Genomic DNA, 14,512 nt, shown 5'->3' with positions numbered 1-14,512 from the left:
AGAGGAGGAGGAAAAGAGAGGGGTAGAGGAGCAAAAGAGAGAGGGCAGAGGAGCAAAAGAGAGGGGCGAATGAGTCAAAGAGAGAGGGCGGAGGAGGAAAAGAGAGGGACGGAGTAGGAAAAGAGAGGGGCTGAGGAGGAGGAAAAGAGAAAGGGCAGAGGAGGAAAAGAGAGGGGCGGAGGAGGAAAAGAGAGAGGGCAGAGGAGGAGGAAAAGAGAGAGGGCAGAGGAGGAGGAAAAGAAAGAGGGGTAGAGGAGCAAAAGAGAGGGGGCAGAGGAGCAAAAGAGAGGGGCGAATGAGTCAAAGAGAGAGGGCGGAGGAGGAAAAGAGAGGGACGGAGTAGGAAAAGAGAGGGGCTGAGGAGGAGGAAAAGAGAAAGGGCAGAGGAGGAGGAAAAGAGAGGGGTAGAGGAGCAAAAGAGAGAGGGCAGAGGAGCAAAAGAGAGGGGCGAATGAGTCAAAGAGAGAGGGCGGAGGAGGAAAAGAGAGGGACGGAGTAGGAAAAGAGAGGGGCTGAGGAGGAGGAAAAGAGAAAGGGCAGAGGAGGAAAAGAGAGGGGCGGAGGAGGAGGAAAAGAGAGAGGGCGGAGGTGGAAAAGTGAGGGGCGGAGGAGGAGGAAAAGAGAGGGGGCAGAGGAGGAAAAAAGAGAGAGGGCGGAGGAGGAAAAGAGAGGGGCGGAGGAGGAAAAGGAGAGGGCGGAGGAGGAAAAGAGAGGGGCTGAGGAGGAGGAAAAGAGAAAGGGCAGAGGAGGAGGAAAAGAGAGGGGTAGAGGAGGAGGAAAAGAGAGAGGGCGGAGGTGGAAAAGTGAGGGGCGGAGGAGGAGGAAAAGAGAGGGGGCAGAGGAGGAAAAAAGAGAGAGGGCGGAGGAGGAAAAGAGAGGGGCGGAGGAGGAAAAGAGAGGGGCGGAGGAGGAGGAAAAGAGAGAGGGCGGAGGTGGAAAAGTGAGGGGCGGAGGAGGAGGAAAAGAGAGGGGGCAGAGGAGGAAAAAAGAGAGAGGGCGGAGGAGGAAAAGAGAGGGGCGGAGGAGGAAAAGAGAGGGGCGGAGGAGGAGGAAAAGAGAGAGGGCGGAGGTGGAAAAGAGAGAGGGTGGAGGAGGAAAAGAGAGAGGGCAGAGGAGGAAAAGAGAGAGGGCGGAGGAGGAAAAGACTAGAGGGGCAGAGGATGAAAGGAGAGGGCCGTAGGACGAAAAGAGAGAGGGGCAGTGGAGGAAAGGAGAGGGGCGGAGGACGAAAAGAGAGAGGGCAGAGGAGGAGGAAAAGAGAAAGGGCAGAGGAGGAGGAAAAGAGAGGGGTAGAGGAGCAAAAGAGAGGGCGGAAAAGGAAACGATAGAGGGCGGAGAAGGAAAAGAGAGGGGTGGAGGAGGAAAAGAGAGGGGCAGAGGAGGAGGAAAAGAGAGAGGGCGGAGGAGGAAACGATAGAGGGCGGAGGAGGAAAAGAGAGGGACAGAGGAGGAGGAAAAGATAGAGGGCAGAGGAGGAAAAGAGAGAGGGCGGAGGAAGAGAAGAGAGGGGTGAAGGAGGAAAAGAGGGGCGAAGGAGGAAAAGAGAGGGGGCAGAGGAGGAAAAGAGAGGGGCAGAGGAGGAAAAGAGGGACGGAGGAGGAGGAAAAGAGAGAGGGCTGAGGAGGAAAAGAGAGAGGGCGGAGGAAGAGAAGAGAGGGGTGAAGGAGGAAAAGAGGGGCGAAGGAGGAAAAGAGAGAGGGCGAGGAGGAAAAGAGAGGGGCAGAGGAGGAAAAGAGGGACGGAGGAGGAGGAAAAGAGAGAGGGCTGAGGAGAAAAGAGAGAGGGCAGAGGAGGAAAAGAGAGGGGCGAAGGAGTCAAAGAGAGAGGGCGGAGGAGGAAACGATAGAGGGCGGAGGAGGAAAAGAGAGGGGCGGAGGAGGAAAAGAGAGGGGCAGAGGAGGAGGAAAAGAGAGAGGGCAGAGGAGGAAAAGATAGAGGGCAGAGGAGGAAAAGAGAGGGGCAGAGGAGGAGGAAAAGAGATAGGGCCGAGGAGGAAAAGAGAGGGGCAGAGGAGGAGGAAAAGAGAGAGGGGCAAAGGAGTCAAAGAGAGAGGGCGGAGGAGGAAACGATAGAGGGAATAGGAGGAAAAGAGAGGGGCAGAGGAGGAGGAAAAGAGAGAGGGCAGAGGTGGAAAAGAGAGAGGGTGGAGGAGGAAAAGAGAGGGGCGGAGGAGGAAAAGAGAGGGGCAGAGGAAGAGGAAAAGAGAGAGGGCAGAGGAGGAAAAGATAGAGGGGTAGAGGAGCAAAAGAGAGGGGCAAAGGAGTCAAAGAGAGAGGGCGGAGGAGGAAACGATAGAGGGAATAGGAGGAAAAGAGAGGGGCGGAGGAGGAAAAGAGAGGGGCAGAGGAAGAGGAAAAGAGAGGGGGCAGAGGAGGAAAAGAGAGGGGGCAGAGGAGGAAAAGAGAGGGGGCAGAGGAGGAGGAAAAGAGAGAGGGCGGAGGTGGAAAAGAGAGGGGCGGAGGAGGAGGAAAAGAGAGGGGCAGAGGAGGAGGAAAAGAGAGGGGGCAGAGGAGGAAAAGAGAGGGGCGGAGGAGGAGGAAAAGAGAGAGGGCGGAGGTGGAAAAGAGAGGGGCGGAGGAGGAGGAAAAGAGAGGGGGCAGAGGAGGAAAAAAGAGAGAGGGCGGAGGAGGAAAAGAGAGGGGCGGAGGAGGAAAAGAGAGGGGCGGAGGAGGAGGAAAAGAGAGGGGGCAGAGGAGGAAAAAAGAGAGAGGGCGGAGGAGGAAAAGAGAGGGGCGGAGGAGGAAAAGAGAGGGGCGGAGGAGGAGGAAAAGAGAGAGGGCGGAGGTGGAAAAGAGAGGGGCGGAGGAGGAGGAAAAGAGAGAGGGCAGAGGAGGAAAAGAGAGAGGGCGGAGGAGGAAAAGACTAGAGGGGCAGAGGATGAAAGGAGAGGGCCGGAGGACGAAAAGAGAGAGGGGCAGTGGAGGAAAGGAGAGGGGCGGAGGAGGAAAAGCGAGAGGGGTAGAGGAGGAAACAAGAGAGGAGCAGAGAAGGAAAAGAGAGAGGGCGGAGGAGGAAACGATAGAGGGTGGAGGAGGAAAAGAGAGGGGCGGAGGAGGAGGAAAAGAGAGAGGGCGGAGGTGGAAAAGAGAGGGGCGGAGGAGGAGGAAAAGAGAGGGGGCGGAGGAGGAAAAAAGAGAGAGGGCGGAGGAGGAAAAGAGAGGGGCGGAGGAGGAAAAGGAGAGGGGCGGAGGAGGAGGAAAAGAGAGGGGGCGGAGGAGGAGGAAAAGAGAGGGGCGGAGGAGGAGGAAAAGAGAGAGGGCGGAGGTGGAAAAGAGAGGGGCGGAGGAGGAGGAAAAGAGAGGGGGCAGAGGAGGAAAAAAGAGAGAGGGCGGAGGAGGAAAAGAGAGGGGCGGAGGAGGAAAAGAGAGAGGGGCAGAAGAGGAGGAAAAGAGAGGGGGCAGAGGAGGAAAAGAGAGGGGCGGAGGAGGAGGAAAAGAGAGAGGGCGGAGGTGGAAAAGAGAGGGGCGGAGGAGGAGGAAAAGAGAGGGGGCAGAGGAGGAAAAAAGAGAGAGGGCGGAGGAGGAAAAGAGAGGGGCGGAGGAGGAAAAGAGAGAGGGGCAGAAGAGGAGGAAAAGAGAGGGGGCAGAGGAGGAAAAGAGAGGGGCGGAGGAGGAGGAAAAGAGAGAGGGCGGAGGTGGAAAAGAGAGGGGCGGAGGAGGAGGAAAAGAGAGGGGGCAGAGGAGGAAAAAAGAGAGAGGGCGGAGGAGGAAAAGAGAGGGGCGGAGGAGGAAAAGACTAGAGGGGCAGAGGATGAAAGGAGAGGGGCAGAGGAGGAGGAAAAGAGAGAGGGGCAGAAGAGGAAAAGAGAGAGGGCAGAGGAGGAAGAGAGAGGGCAGAGGAGGAAAAGAGAGAGGGGCAGAAGAGGAAAAGAGAGAGGGCAGAGGAGGAAGAGAGAGGGCAGAGGAGGAAAAGAGAGAGAGGGCGGAGGAGGAAAAGAGAGGGCGGAGGAGAAAAAAGAGAGGGAGGAGGAGGAAAAGAGGGGGGAGGAAAAGAGAGGGGCAAAGGAGGAAAAGAGAGAGGGGCAGGAGGAAAAGAGAGAGGGGCAGAGGAGGAAAAGAGAGAGGGTGGAGGAGGAAAAGAGAAAGGGTGGAGGAGGAAAAGAGAAAGGGTGGAGGAGGAAAAGAGAGGGGCATAGGAGGAAAAGAGGGGAGGAAACGAGGTAGGGCGGAGGAGGGAAAGGGAGAGGGCGGAGGAGGAAAAGAGGGCGGAGGAGGAAAAGAGAGAGTGGAGGAGGAAAAGAGAGAGCGGAGGTGGAAAGGAGAGAGAGCGGAGGAGGAAAAGAGAGAAAGAGAGGGGCAGAGGCGGAAAAGAGAGAGGGTGGAGCAGGAAAGAGAGAAGGCAGAGGAGGAAAAGAGAGGGCAGAGGAGGAAAAGAGTGAAGCGGGGAGACGTAGGAGGTGGGGAGGAAAGAAGAACGGGGAGGAAGGAGACAAAGCGACGAGACAGCAATTTAAAAATGAAAAGGGAGGGAGGGAGAAGAGGAAGGAACGGGGTCGAAAAATTGCCTGGACTGACAATAGGGTAGTGCCCGAGGCCCAACATGCGAGTGTGGGGCCAAAATAGCCCACTCTGGTAAGCACTGAACTATGCAGCTGGTAGATGTAGGCAGTGGCACTGAACACACAGCCTTTACACTGAACTGTGGCCAACACACTCTACCCCCTAATGCCCCCCAGGGCGCTGCAGAGTCTGTCTGGGAAGAAGCATTCCCCATTCCAGGAAGTGGGCCCCAGCCCGACCGTGGCAGAAGCGGGGAAGAGGCTGGGGGAGAAGGGGGAGGTGCGCGGTGGAATGGGCGAGCAGGGAAGATGGATAGAGAGAAGGGAAGGTGGCTAGAGAGAGGACAGGAGGGGAGTGGAAGAGAGAGGAATGGGCGAGCAGGGAAGATGGATAGAGAGAGGACAGGAGAGGGAGTGGAAGAGAGAGGAATGGGCGAGCAGGGAAGATGGATAGAGAGAGGACAGGAGAGGGAGTGGAAGATAGAGGAATGGGCGAGCAGGGAAAATGGATAGAGAGGACAGGAGAGGGAGTGGAAGAGAGGAATGGGTGAGCAGGGAAGATGGATAGAGAGAAGGGAAGATGGATAGAGAGAAGGGAAGATGGATAGAGAGAAGGGAAGATGGATAGAGAGAGGACAGGAGAGGGGGTGGAAGAGAGAGGAATGGGCGAGCAGGGAAGATGGATAGAGAGAGGACAGGAGAGGGGGTGGAAGAGAGAGGAATGGGCGAGCAGGGAAGATGGACAGAGAGAGGACAGGAGAGGGAGTGGAAGAGAGAGGAATGGGCGAGCAGGGAAGATGGATAGAGAGAGGACAGGAGAGGGAGTGGAAGAGAGAGGAATGGGCGAGCAGGGAAGATGGATAGAGAGAAGGGAAGATGGATAGAGAGAGGACAGGAGAGGGAGTGGAAGAGAGAGGAATGGGTGAGCAGGGAAGATGGATAGAGAGAGAACAGGAGAGGGAGTGGAAGAGAGGAATGGGCGAGCAGGGAAAATGGATAGAGAGGACAGGAGAGGGAGTGGAAGAGAGGAATGGGTGAGCAGGGAAGATGGATAGAGAGAGGACAGGAGAGGGAGTGGAAGAGAGAGGAATGGGCGAGCAGGGAAGATGGATAGAGAGAAGGGAAGATGGATAGAGAGAGGACAGGAGAGGGAGTGGAAGAGAGAGGAATGGGCAAGCAGGGAAGATGGATAGAGAGAGGACAGGAGAGGGAGTGGAAGAGAGAGGAATGGGCGAGCAGGGAAGATGGATAGAGAGAGGACAGGAGAGGGAGTGGAAGATAGAGGAATGGGCGAGCAGGGAAGATGGATAGAGAGAAGGGAAGATGGATAGAGAGAGGACAGGAGAGGGAGTGGAAGAGAGAGGAATGGGTGAGCAGGGAAGATGGATAGAGAGAGCACAGGAGGGGAGTGGAAGAGAGAGGAATGGACCAGCAGGGAAAATGGATAGAGAGGAAAGGAGAGGGAGTGGAAGAGAGGAATGGGTGAGCAGGGAAGATGGATAGAGAGAAGGGAAGATGGATAGAGAGAAGGGAAGATGGATAGAGAGAAGGGAAGATGGATAGAGAGAGGACAGGAGAGGGAGTGGAAGAGAGAGGAATGGACCAGCAGGGAAAATGGATAGAGAGGACAGGAGAGGGAGTCGAAGAGAGGAATGGGTGAGCAGGGAAAATGGATAGAGAGGACAGGAGAGGGAGTGGAAGAGAGGAATGGGTGAGCAGGGAAGATGGATAGAGAGAAGGGAAGATGGGTAGAGAGAAGGGAAGATGGATAGAGAGAGGACAGGAGAGGGGGTGGAAGAGAGAGGAATGGGCGAGCAGGGAAGATGGATAGAGAGAGGACAGGAGAGGGGGTGGAAGAGAGAGGAATGGGCGAGCAGGGAAGATGGACAGAGAAAGGACAGGAGAGGGAGTGGAAGAGAGAGGAATGGGCGAGCAGGGAAGATGGATAGAGAGAGGACAGGAGAGGGAGTGGAAGAGAGAGGAATGGGCGAGCAGGGAAGATGGATAGAGAGAAGGGAAGATGGATAGAGAGAGGACAGGAGAGGGAGTGGAAGAGAGAGGAATGGGTGAGCAGGGAAGATGGATAGAGAGAGGACAGGAGAGGGAGTGGAAGAGAGAGGAATGGGCGAGCAGGGAAATGGATACAGAGGACAGGAGAGGGAGTGGAAGAGAGGAATGGGTGAGCAGGGAAGATGGATAGAGAGAGGACAGGAGAGGGAGTGGAAGAGAGGAATGGGCGAGCAGGGAAGATGGATAGAGAGAAGGGAAGATGGATAAAGAGAGGACAGGAGAGGGAGTGGAAGAGAGAGGAATGGGCAAGCAGGGAAGATGGATAGAGAGAGGACAGGAGAGGGAGTGGAAGAGAGAGGAATGGGCGAGCAGGGAAGATGGATAGAGAGAGGACAGGAGAGGGAGTGGAAGATAGAGGAATGGGCGAGCAGGGAAGATGGATAGAGAGAAGGGAAGATGGATAGAGAGAGGACAGGAGAGGGAGTTGAAGAGAGAGGAATGGGTGAGCAGGGAAGATGGATAGAGAGAGCACAGGAGGGGAGTGGAAGAGAGAGGAATGGACCAGCAGGGAAAATGGATAGAGAGGACAGGAGAGGGAGTGGAAGAGAGGAATGGGTGAGCAGGGAAGATGGATAGAGAGAAGGGAAGATGGATAGAGAGAAGGGAAGATGGATAGAGAGAAGGGAAGATGGATAGAGAGAGGACAGGAGAGGGAGTGGAAGAGAGAGGAATGGACCAGCAGGGAAAATGGATAGAGAGGACAGGAGAGGGAGTGGAAGAGAGGAATGGGTGAGCAGGGAAGATGGATAGAGAGAAGGGAAGATGGATAGAGAGAAGGGAAGATGGATAGAGAGAAGGGAAGATGAATAGAGAGAGGGAAGATGGATAGAGAGAGGACAGGAGAGGGAGTGGAAGAGAGAGGAATGGGCGAGCAGGGAAGATGGATAGAGAGAAGGGAAGATGGATAGAGAGAGGACAGGAGAGGGAGTGGAAGAGAGAGGAATGGACCAGCAGGGAAAATGGATAGAGAGGACAGGAGAGGGAGTGGAAGAGAGGAATGGGTGAGCAGGGAAGATGGATAGCGAGAAGGGAAGATGGATAGAGAGAATGGAAGATGGATAGAGAGAAAGGAAGATGGATAGAGAGAAGGGAAGATGAATAGAGAGAGGGAAGATGGATAGAGAGAGGACAGGAGAGGGAGTGGAAGAGAGAGGAATGGGCGAGCAGGGAAGATGGATATAGAGAGGACAGGAGAGGGAGTGGAAGATAGAGGAATGGGGGAGCAGGGAAGATGGATAGAGAGAAGGGAAGATGGATAGAGATAGGACAGGAGAGGGAGTGGAAGAGAGAGGAATGGGCGAGCAGGGAAAATGGATAGAGAGGACAGGAGAGGGAGTAGAAGAGGGGAATGGGTGAGCAGGGAAGATGGATAGAGAGAGGACAGGAGAGGGAGTGGAAGATAGAGGAATGGGTGAGCAGGGAAGATGGATAGAGAGAAGGGAAGATGGATAGAGAGAGTACAGGAGAGGGAGTGGAAGAGAGAGGAATGGGCGAGCAGGGAAAATGGATAGAGAGGACAGGAGAGGGAGTGGAAGAGAGGAATGGGTGAGCAGGGAAGATGGATAGAGAGAAGGGAAGATGGATAGAGAGAGGACAGGAGAGGGAGTGGAAGAGAGAGGAATGGGCGAGCAGGGAAGATGGATAGAGAGAGGACAGGAGAGGGAGTGGAAGAGAGAGGAATGGGCGAGCAGGGAAGATGGATAGAGAGAAGGGAAGATGAATAGAGAGAGGACAGGAGGGGAGTGGAAGAGAGATGAATGGGCGAGCAGGAAAGATGGATAGAGAGAAGGGAAGATGAATAGAGAGAAGACAGGAGGCGAGTGGAAGAGAGATGAATGGTTGAGCAGGGAAGATGGATAGAGAGAAGGGAAGATGGATAGAGAGAGGACAGGAGAGGGAGTGGAAGAGAGAGGAATGGGCGAGCAGGGAAGATGGATAGAGAGAAGGGAAGATGGATAGAGAGAAGGGAAGATGGATAGAGAGAGGACAGGAGAGGGAGTGGAAGAGAGAGGAATGGGCGAGCAGGGAAGATGGATAGAGAGGACAGGAGAGGGAGTGGAAGAGAGGAATGGGTGAGCAGGGAAGATGGATAGAGAGAAGGGAAGATGGATAGAGAGAGGACAGGAGGGGAGTGGAAGAGAGAGGAATGGGCGAGAAGAGAAGATGGATAGAGAGAGGACAGAAGAAGGAGTGGAAGAGAGGAATGGGTGAGCAGGGAAGATGGATAGAGAGAAGGGAAGATGGATAGAGAGAGGACAGGAGGGGAGTGGAAGAGAGAGGAATGGGCGAGCAGGGAAGATGGACAGAGAGAGGACAGGAGGGGAGTGGAAGAGAGAGGAATGGGCGAGCAGGGAAGATAGAGAGAGGATAGAAGGGGGAGTGGAAGAGAGAGGAATGGGCGAGCAGGGAAGATGGATAGAGAGGACAGGAGGGGCAGTGTAAGAGAGAGGAATGGGCGAGCAGGGAAGATGGGTAGAGAGAGGGAGTGGAAGAGAGGGGAATGAGCGAGCAGGGAAGATAGAGAGAGGATAGGAGGGGCAGTGTAAGAGAGAGGAATGGGCGAGCAGGGAAGATAGAGAGAGGATAGGAGGGGCAGTGTAAGAGAGAGGAATGGGCGAGCAGGGAAGATGGACAGAGAGAGGACAGGAGAGGGAGTGGAAAAGAGAGGAATGGGCGAGCAGGGAAGATAGAGAGAGGAAAGGAGGGGGAGTGGAAGAGAGAGGAATGGGCGAGCAGGGAAGATGGATAGAGAGAGGGAGTGGAAGAGAGGGGAATGGGCGAGCAAGGAAGATGGATAGAGAGAAGACAGGAGGGGGAGTGGAAGAGAGGGGAATGGGCGAGCAGGGAAGATGGATAGAGAGAGGGAGTGGAAGAGAGGGGAATGGGCGAGCAGGGAAGATGGATAGAGAGAGGACAGGAGGGGAGTGGAAGAGATAGGAATGGGTGAGCAGGAAAGATGGATAGAGAGAGGGCAGGAGGGGAGTGGAAGAGAGAGGAATGGACGAGCAGGGAAGATGGATAGAGAGAGGACAGGAGGGGGGGTGGAAGAGAGGGGAATGGGCGAGCAGGGAAGATGGAAAGAGAGAAGGGAAGATGGATAGAGAGAGGACAGGAGGGGAGTGGAAGAGAGAGGAATGGGTGAGTAGGGAAGACGGATAGAGAGAGGACAGGAGGGGGAGTGGTAGAGAGAGAGAGGACAGGAGAGGGAGTGGAAGAGAGAGAGAGAGAGGACAGGAGAGGGAGTGGAAGAGAGAGGAATGGGCGAGCAGGGTAGATGGATAGAGAGAGGACAGGAGAGGGAGTGGAAGAGAGAGGAATGGGTGAGCAGGGAAGATGGATAGAGAGAGGACAGGAGAGGGAGTGGAAGAGAGAGGAATGGGCGAGCAGGGAAGATAGAGAGAGGATAGGAGGGGCAGTGTAAGAGAGAGGAATGGGCGAGCAGGGAAGATGGACAGAGAGAGGACAGGAGAGGGAGTGGAAGAGAGAGGAATGGGCGAGCAGGGAAGATAGAGAGAGGATAGGAGGGGGAGTGGAAGAGAGAGGAATGGGCGAGCAGGGAAGATGGATAGAAGGACAGGAGGGGCAGTGTAAGAGAGAGGAATGGGCGAGCAGGGAAGATGGGTAGAGAGAGGGAGTGGAAGAGAGGGGAATGGGCGAGCAAAGAAGATGGATAGAGAGAAGACAGGAGGGGGAGTCGAAGGGAGAGGAATGGGTGAGCAGGGAAGATGGATAGAGAGAAGGGAAGATGGATAGAGGACAGGAGGGGAGTGGAAGAGAGAGGAATGGTGAGCAGGGAAGATGGACAGAGAGAAGGGAAGATGGATAGAGAGAGGACAGGAGAGGGAGTGGAAGAGAGAGGAATGGGCGAGCAGGGTAGATGGATAGAGAGAGGACAGGAGAGGGAGTGGAAGAGAGAGGAATGGGTGAGCAGGGCAGATGGATAGAGAGAGGACAGGAGGGGGAGTGGAAGAGAGAGAGAGAGGACAGGAGAGGGAGTGGAAGAGAGGAATGGGCGAGCAGGGAAGATGGATAGAGAGGACAGGAGAGGGAGTGGAAGAGAGAGAGAGAGGACAGGAGAGGGAGTGGAAGACAGAGAGAGAGGACAGGAGAGGGAGTGGAAGAGAGAGGAATGGGTGGCAGGGAAGATGGATAGAGAGAGGACAGGAGAGGGAGTGGAAGAGAGAGGAATGGGTGAGCGGGAAGATGGATAGAGAGAGGACAGGAGAGGGAGTGGGAGGACAGGAGAAGGAGTGGAAGAGAGGAATGGCGAGCAGGAAAGAAGGATAGAGAGGACAGGAGAGGGAGTGGAAGAGAGAGAGAGAGAGAGAGGACAGGAGAGGGAGTGGAAGAGAGAGGAATGGGTGAAAAGGGAAGATGGATAGAGAGGACAGGAGAGGGGGTGGAAGAGAGAGGACAGGAGAGGGAGTGGAAGAGAGAGAGAGAGGACAGGAGAGGGAGTGGAAGAGATAGGAATGGGTGAAAAGGGAAGATGGATAGAGAGGACAGGAGAGGGGGTGGAAGAGAGAGGACAGGAGAGGGAGTGGAAGACAGAGAGAGAGGACAGGAGAGGGAGTGGAAGAGAGAGGAATGGGTTAGCAAGTAAGATGGATAGAGAGGACAGGAGAGGGAGTGGAAGAGAGAGGACAGGAGAGGGAGTGGAAGAGAGAGAGAGGACAGGAGAGGGAGTGGAAGAGAGAGGAATGGATGAGCGGGAAAGATGGATAGAGAGAGGAGACCAAGAAGAATAGCACGAAAGGGGAGAGAGGGGGGTAGGGGGAGAGTGAGAGAGAAAGGGAGAGGGAGAGGATGGAGGAGAGAGGAGCTACAGGGGAAGGGCTGGCACAGGGAGCCACCTCTCCAAGGCTGTCTCTATGCCAGGGCTGGACCTGTCACTTCACAGCACAGGGCAGTGCTGGCCTGTGTCTGAGAGAGAGGGCCCCCGAGTGTGGAGAGTGAGTTACAACTAAGTGGGGAGAGCTATCAATCAAAGTGGAGCCAGCCATGAAAGTGGTCAATAACAGAACCGGGGGCGGGGAGCGGGGGGGGGTGGGGGGGGGGTTGCAGAATAGTTAGAAAAGTGGCAAAGAGTGAAATGGACGTTTGCCCTGTATGCCTGTCACCGCCCCCACCCCCTCCCCCCTCTGCGTGACCGTCTCTCCTTCTTCTGTGTCTATCAGTCTCTCCACCTCTCTCTCTCTCTCTCTCTCTCTCGCTTTCCTGTGTATCTATGTGTGATTGTCTCTGTCTGCCCCCCCCCCCCCCTCGCTCTCTGTCCTCTCCAGCTTCATTACCTCGTCCTGCCCTACAGCAGTGCCACGAGAATGATTTGGGCTTCAATGCACTAGCCCCGGCACCTTCTATCGCCCATGAGTCTGCCCATTCCTGCGGTGTGGCCTCTCATGGGGGGCATGGGGTGGGGGGGTCGCCTTTATTTAGGGTAATACCGCTCACCTGGGTGCACTGTAGTCCCGGATGCCGTCTCGAGGACCACCCTTGTCTAGGGTGCTGTCTCCTACATGGGGTGTGCTATAGTCCAGAGTGCTGTCTATCACGCGTGGCGCCCTCTAGCCCAGGGTTCTGTATCGAGGACCACCCTTGTCTAGGGTGCTGTCTCCTACATGGGGTGTGCTATAGTCCAGAGTGCTGTCTATCACGCGTGGCGCCCTCTAGCCCAGGGTTCTGTATCGAGGACCACCCTTGTCTAGGGTCCTGTCTCTCCTCTAAGGTGTGCGATAGTCCAGTCTGCTGTCTCTTAGCTGAGGCGTGCTGCAGTCCAGGGGGCGGTCACTCCCTTCATGTTAGGTTATAGTTCAGAGTGCTGTCTCTTACCCGAGGTGTGTCGTAGTCCAGGGTGCTGCCTCCCACCTGAAGTGTGCTCTAGCGCAGGGTGATGCCTCCTACCTGAGGTGTGCTCTAGTGCAGGGTGCAGTCTCTTACCTGGGGTGTGCTCTAATGCAGGGTGCAGTCTCTTACGTGGGGTGTGCTCTAGTGCAGGCTGCTGCCTCCCACCTGAGGCGTGCTCCAGTCCAGGGTGCTGCCTCCCGCCGTTGGTGTGCTCTAGTCCAGGGTGCTGCCTCCCACCTGAGGCGTGCTCTAGTGCAGGGTGCTGCTTCCCACCTGAGGCGTGCTCTAGTGCAGGGTGCTGCTTCCCGCCTGAGGTGTGCTCTAGTGCAGGGTGCTGCCTCTCACCTGCGGCGTGCTCTAGTGCAGGGTGCTGCCTCCCACCGGAGGCGTGCTCTAGTGCAGGGTGCTGCCTCCCACCTGAGGTGTGCTCTAGTGCAGCGTGCTGCCTCCCACCTGAGGTGTGCTCTAGTGCAGAGTGCAGTCTATTACCTGGGGTGTGCTCTAGTGCAGGGTTCTGCCTCCCACCTGGGGTGTGCTCTAGTGCAGCGTGCTGCCTCCCACCTGAGGTGTGCTCTAGTGCAGGGTGCAGTCTCTTACCTGGGTGTGCTCTAGTGCAGGGTCTGCCTCCCACCTGGGATGTGCTCTAGTGCAGGGTGCTGCCTCCCACCTGAGGTGTGCTCTAGTGCAGGGTTCTGCCTCCCACCTTGGGTGTGCTCTAGTGCAGGGTGCTGCCTCCCACCTGAGGTGTGCTCTAGTGCAGGGTGCTGCCTCCCACCTGAGGTGTGCTCCAGTCCAGGGTGCTGCCTCCCACCTGACGTGTGCTCCAGTCCAGGGTGCTGCCTCCCACCTGAGGCGTGCTCTAGTGCAGGGTGCAGCCTCCCACCTCAGGTGTGTTCTAGTGCAGGGTGCTGCCTCCCACGTGAAGTGTGCTCCAGTCCAGGGTGCTGCCTCCCACCTGAGGCGTGCTCTAGTGCAGGGTGCAGCCTCCCACCTGAGGTGTGCTCCACTCCAGGGTGCTGCCTCCCACCTGAGGCGTGCTCTAGTGCAGGGTGCAGTCTCTTACCTGGGGTGTGCTCTAGTGCAGGGTTCTGCCTCCCACCTGGGGTGTGCTCTAGTGCAGGGTGCTGCCTCCCACCTGAGGTGTGCTCTAGTGCAGGGTGCTGCCTCCCACCTGAGGTGTGCTCCAGTCCAGGGTGCTGTCTCCCACCTGAGGTGTGCTCCAGTCCATGGTGCTACCTCCCAATTGAGGCGTGCTCTAGTGCAGGGTGCAGCCTCTCACCTCAGGTGTGTTCTAGTGCAGGGTGCTGCCTCCCACGTGAAGTGTGCTCCAGTTCAGGGTGCTGCCTCCCACTTGAGGCGTGCTCTAGTGCAGGGTGCAGCCTCCCACCTGAGGTGTGCTCCAGTCCAGGGTGCTGCCTCCCACCTGAGGCGTGCTCTAGTGCAAGGTGCAGCCTCCCACCTCAGGTGTGTTCTAGTGCAGGGTGCTGCCTCCCACCTGAGGTGTGCTCCAGTCCAGGGTGCTGCCTCCCACCTGAGGCGTGCTCTAGTGCAGGGTGCAGCCTCCCACCTCAGGTGTGTTCTAGTGCAGGGGGCTGCCTCCCACCTGAGATGTGCTCTAGTGCAGGGTGCAGTCTCTTACCTGGGGTGTGCTCTAGTCCCAGGCGGCTCTCTGTCTTTCCCTCGCTTCCAGCTCAGCTCTCAGCCTGAGCACTGCCAGACTGCTGAGTTCACTGCCTGCACTCCTCAAAGATTCCATCAGAGAGGGTGGGATGGAGGGAGGGAGCGAGGGAGGAGGAGGGAGGTAGAGAAAGGAGGCGTGGGGGGGCTGTGAGGACAATAAGCGCTTTATCTGCTAGCCAAAGTCCTCAGGACGTGCTGCACACACACACATGCGCTCGCTTCTCAAGCTGCTGTCTAATGACTTTTCCCTCTGTTGAGCCAGTGGGATGGAGAGGGGGGTCCTGCAGGAAGGAAAGGGCACAAGGGCAAACAAAAGCATCATGCCCCTGAGGCCAGCACACCGCATGGCAGCAGGGCTGGTGCCCACTGCCATCTCACTTCCCTGCAGCAGGAACTCTCTGCCCCGGTGGGTGCAACGGC

The 14,512-nt window shown here is 56.5% G+C and overlaps 1 protein-coding gene across 3 annotated transcripts in view; it reads right to left on the bottom strand.

Annotated features, from left to right (window-relative positions):
• Positions 1 to 14,195, bottom strand: part of PRELP (proline and arginine rich end leucine rich repeat protein) — an 84,092-nt gene extending 69,897 nt beyond the window's left edge. The window contains exon 1 of one of the 3 annotated variants that reach the window (XM_069633080.1): positions 14,052 to 14,195. The gene's annotated coding sequence lies outside the window, so the exon portion shown is untranslated. Of the gene's footprint in view, positions 1 to 12,505; positions 12,603 to 12,901; positions 12,954 to 14,051 lie in introns of those variants that run through there. The other 2 variants (XM_069633082.1, XM_069633081.1) reach the window with 2 other exon arrangements.
• Positions 14,196 to 14,512: the final 317 nt, after the last annotated feature.

Source organism: Ambystoma mexicanum, chromosome 13 (genome assembly GCF_040938575.1).
Source record: "Ambystoma mexicanum isolate Mex_15411 chromosome 13, UKY_AmexF1_1, whole genome shotgun sequence".
Classification (NCBI taxonomy): Eukaryota; Metazoa; Chordata; class Amphibia; order Caudata; family Ambystomatidae; genus Ambystoma; species Ambystoma mexicanum.
This window is presented reverse-complemented; position numbering and strand designations above follow the sequence as displayed.